The sequence below is a fragment of the Schistocerca cancellata genome, chromosome 3 (assembly GCF_023864275.1).
Source record: "Schistocerca cancellata isolate TAMUIC-IGC-003103 chromosome 3, iqSchCanc2.1, whole genome shotgun sequence".
Lineage (NCBI taxonomy): Eukaryota > Metazoa > Arthropoda > Insecta > Orthoptera > Acrididae > Schistocerca > Schistocerca cancellata.
The window spans coordinates 549,808,783-549,814,015 of record NC_064628.1 but is presented as its reverse complement, the minus strand read 5'-3'; the positions used below and the strand labels follow the sequence as shown (position 1 = coordinate 549,814,015).

Sequence of the window (5,233 nt, the reverse complement as noted above, 5' to 3'; positions counted from 1 at the left end):
CCAATGCTACCAATAGCACCGGTAATTCTATATTTTACTACGTTTTGTATATACTGTACCAAAAACACAGAACTGTAATTTTGGCAGAGCGGAACTCTAATCCTATTCCTTCAGACATAGTGACACTTGCCTTGTAAGATGTACTCTCGATGTGCGATAAGCGACTCCACTCACTGCTGTCCTCTCTACAAATTCAAAATGGTTCAAATGGCTCTGAGCACTATGGGACTTAACATCTATGGTCATCAGTCCCCTATAACTTAGAACTACTTAAACCTAACTAACCTAAGGACATCACACAACACCCAGTCATCACGAGGCAGAGAAAATCCCTGACCCCGTCTCTACAAGTGCTAGCAGTTTTATGGAGCCTACCACTAACATAGTTAATAGTGAGAGAAGTTCAGTAACTTTCCGGTCATTCATTAATTCAGCAACAAGTGACTACAACATGGTTAAATGGCTTTACAATTTGCTGTCAACGAGAGAAACCAGCATGATACTTCATTTACTAGTCCAATCCCTTTCCCATATACATAGTTCACCGACAAATTACAAATGAAGCACTTCTCAGGCATTGTAAGCATAACAGGAAACTTTTACGTGAACGCTCACTTATCGAATCGTTTGCTCGCTCTTCACGTTGTTCATGACACTCTCCGCTACTACTGTACAAAAATCGGCCACTACACGAATTTTTTCTCCTCAAACAACATATTTTGGTCTTCGTTGATTGGGATGTCGCTACAAAGTGTAATTTGCTTTGTAAAGTAATATTTGTGGTTTGCGGACTACGGGTATATTGAAAATTCACCTATGTCCTAGGTGGACCTAGTACGGGAGTTGTTGGAGGGGGGGGGGGGGGGGGGGAGAGCCGAGTGTCTACTGCACTGGGAGCTCGGTTTTATGTATTTTGGTGAGACAAATAGTCGAAAGAGTATGAAGCGAAAAGTGTTTTGGGCTGACGGCGGCGTAAAGGAAAGGTGGGCATCCAAGTTTTAGTGCGGTGCTGGCGGTCCAGAGCGTGGATAGCGAATGTGAACTGCAGAGAGACATCACAGAGAATAATTAGTTCGAAATAAGAGATTGGGAGTTCCATCTGGAACATCGGAAAGCGGAGAGACGCAATGTTCGCAGCGATAGCCCGGAACGGTACTTGCTGCATTTACGGGTAGGTGAAAGGAGTTTTGGTCTGTTGGCAGCCGAAGGTCACGTAATTTTCTGTTAAGGTAACAAACTTCCAGGGTTGACTAAGCGTCCACGGGTGTTAACGTATATTAATTCTTATGTTTGACAGTGTGTTAAGGGAGGAGATGCTAAACACCGCAGGTAAATAGAGAAGCTTGATTTTTAATGTATATTCATCTCAGTATTTAATCTTTCCCCTCACCTTTTCAGGTATTTTCACTTATTTGCTGTTGTCACTATTTCTCTAGTGTGCGCTGATCTCTCAGCCATGGTGATGGACAAGACTGGGAATATATCCAATCTGTAGTCGAGGACGTTTGGTTCTGAGATGGTTGACACAGGAATGAAAATCGTAGCGAGGTGCATCGAACCAGTAAGGCTATAGAAAACACAAATAAATAAAATGAAAATTATAGAGTTTTGCCGTTACTAACGCGATAAAAATTTACTTCATTCACGATGTAGACCTAATGGGATCTCTCCCTCCTTTCAGTCTGAGGAACCGTTGGTTTAAAAATAACATTTCCCGTAGCGATGGATAGGAAGAAGCGGACCAGTTCTGTGTTTTCCACGTTCTACGTTGTACGATAGTCTGGGAGTCTTCCTGCTCATATTGTGCGAGGTTGCGTATCCAATCCAAGTGATGTTTTTGGACTATGAAGAGTTGTAAAAACTTGTTCAAACATGAAAATAGAGTATTTCTTGATCTAAGTGTGTGTGGTTAGTGTCCTGAAATTAGGAGTGTATCTTTCCTGTAAACCTCTCTGCAATGATGAAGAATATTTTGTATTAATAAAATCCGTAATCACACTGTTAATTGATCCTTGTGCACTGCAAGCTTTTGTATATAACAAAAAACGTTGAAAGCAAGAAACTGGCAAAAAGAATAAGGAATAGGTATATATTATAATACAGGTGTTTGGGATTGTTCAGCGTCATATAACAGTTCAAAGTTTATCAGTACCACTAATTATAAACATTATTCTATAGCACCATATGAAATGAAATAATCGTATGGCACTTTTGGCTGGGAGACCCCATCTGGGGTTCTTCGGTCGACTACTGGAAGTCATTTATTTAACGCCACTTCGGCTCCTTGCGCGAAGATGACGATGAAATGACGATGAGGACAACATAACGCCCAGTCGTCGAGCAGATATTATGTCCAACATGGCCGCGAGACGAACCCGGGCCCCTGCATTACAGTCTGCCATGCTCACCACTCATCTACGGAGGCGCATGTATAGAACCATCTATGATTCTCGATTCTCTTCTTTTCCTTTTTCCATGCAAACCATGCCTTACTTGCCAACAATGCTGTGCTCGAAACTTACATTCTAAGAAATTTTCTCCTCAAATTAAGTACAATTTTTGAGTCCGCTACATTCTTAAAGTGTTATTTTGATACAAAGGTGAAGCGCGAAAGAGTTCAAACCTGTCTTATACCGTTTGTAATCCGAGCACTTGGTTCTTGCTCTTTCGGTCTTATTTTTTCCTATTTCCCTGAATAAGGTCTTCTGACGATCAGTTTTTCCGGATGCTTCACAGTTTTCCCGCATCCATTTCTCCTTAGGATCCCTGATCTTCCTATATATTTTATTCCTAAGTGACTTAGATACCTGCATTTTCCTGAAAATTTTTGTGTTTTCTCTTTCATCAATCAATTGTAGAATAGCTTCTGTTACTCAAGGTCCTTCGTAGTTGCCTTCTTTCTATCTATACTTCCTCAAAATTCTGTGATTGCCCTTTCAATGACGCGTTTTCCTGTTGGACTAAGTTGCCTATTGTGGAAATGATTACAGCAGTATCGAAAGCCTTAGAGAACTTCAGACGCCCATCGTTCCCGAGTTCCTCACTGGCACACTCAAATATTATAGTTGCTGAAATGTTCAAGGACAATTTAGCCTCTCTTCGAATAGGTACCCGACTCACGCAGTTGTTCAACCAAACGGCGGAACTTGAAAATACTTTTGGCATGTTGATGATGATAATTGTTTTAAACAGTTAGTTTAGGCAAGGACGTAGAATTGTTATTTCACGCCTTAAGAACTAAATTTTAGAGGTGACGCAAAAATCTTATCACATCCTAGAGAATCAATGGTTATCCATTCAGCACTTGAGCAAAAGCTCTGTGCTCCATATTCCAGGAAGGTGAGTGCCTCCCCCCCCCCCCCATCTTTTTCAATTTGCTCAGGATTGTTTGCCGCCAATACATCCAGACTACTTTTGCTACAATTTACACTCCGTATGGGCTTCTAAGCTAGCAGGAAGTGCATGTAAATGAGTGCGAAAACATTCTAGACCTCTTGGCGACTAACAGTCCTCAGCAAATAGATTACAGCATGACGAATAGAGGAATTAACAACCACAAGGTTTAGCAAAAGTGTATTGAGCTTTGGTTATGTGGGAAAGCTTGTGGCCAGTCTTTTCCTACCGGGAGCTCGGCGGAAACCATGTGGTCTTTGTTATGTATTGGGCTGGGGAGACTTAGAGCAGGGACCGAACTGGACTACAGCGCGATCGTTACGCATGGGGCGGGCGGTGGGCGCAAAGTGTTGGCCCGCCCGTATCGACCGGCCGGAAGCGACCACCTGCGACCCACCGCTTTAGCGCTCGTTAGCGGGGACTTGGCGCCCGCCGCGGCAGCATCGTCAGCTGGAGGGAGAGCAGGGAACGATTACAGGAAACGCTTGTGGGGCTTCACTGTTTGCGCAGATTCTGTGCAACCAAGCCATAAATTAATGAAAAGCCATAAATTAATGAAAAGCCACAAAATTAAGATAAAACGAATCACAAGGCTAGATTAAAAGGGCTCCATTAAGTTGCCGCCTAAAATTCGCATGAAATCCCAACCTTTTAATGACTGCCACCTTCGTCACCGCCAGGGGCTAACAAACAGCTCGTGATGACGATGATGGAGATGGTCATCGAAAGTTTGGGATTTTATCAGAATTTCTACATCTACATCTACATCCATACTCCGCAAGCCACCTGACGGTGTGTGGCGGAGGGTACCTTGAGTACCTCTATTGGTTCTCCCTTCTATTCCAGTCTCGTATTGTTCGTGGAAAGAAAGATTGGCGGTATGCCTCTGTGTGGGTTCTAATCTCTCTGATTTTATCCTCATGGTCTCTTCGCGAGGTATACGTAGGAAGGAGCAACATACTGCTTGACTCCTCGGTGAAGGTATGTTCTCTAAACTTCAACAAAAACCCGTACCGAGCTACTGAGCGTCTCTCCTGCAGAGTCTTCCACTGGAGTTTATCTATCATCTCCGTAACGCTTTCGCGATTAGTAAATGATCCTGTCATGAAACGTGCTGCTATAAACCCTATCTGGTACGGATCCCACACCGGTGAGCAGTATTCAAGCAGTGAGCGAACGAGTGTACTGTTACCTACTTCCTTTGTTTTCGGACTGCATTTCCTTAGGATTCTTCCAATGAATCTCAGTCTGGCATCTGCTTTACCGACGATTAATTTTATAAGGTCATTACATTTTATTACAATGAAATGAACACCCTTAGCTGCTTACAGGCGTTGACACACGTCAACGGGGACAGATGAAAATGTGTGCCCCGACCGGGACTCGAACCCGGGATCTCCTGCTTACATGGCAGACGCTCTATCCGTCTGAGCCACCGAGGCCACAGATGATAGCGCGACTGTAGGGATTTCTCTGTGGCACACCTCCCGCGAAACCCACATTCTCAACGTATTGTCCCACACTACGTTCGTAGTGGCCCCGCCCATCATACTCATTACTCGCGGCGCGTTGCCGATTCCCGTAAGAGTTCGGGCACTGTTTGTGCATTCGCACAGAAGAAGAAGATGGTCAAGTGGCCGGTGAGCCTTAACTAAATATGTATACTAAGATGGTATCTGTTCTTTCGGACAGATACCATCTTAGTATATATTACCCAGATAATTTATGGAATTAACTGCTTCCAGTTGCTGACCTGCTATATTGTAGCTAAATGATAAAAGATCTCTATTTCTATGTATTCGCAGCACATTACACTGTAAGTAGGCTGTTTATATTTTCT

General features: G+C 43.3%; 1 non-coding gene across 1 annotated transcript; it reads right to left on the bottom strand.

Moving 5' to 3' along the window:
• Nucleotides 1-4,761: 4,761 nt before the first annotated feature.
• Nucleotides 4,762-4,835, bottom strand: Trnat-ugu (transfer RNA threonine (anticodon UGU)). The gene has a single exon. It is a non-coding gene; the product is annotated as a tRNA-Thr (tRNA).
• Nucleotides 4,836-5,233: the final 398 nt, after the last annotated feature.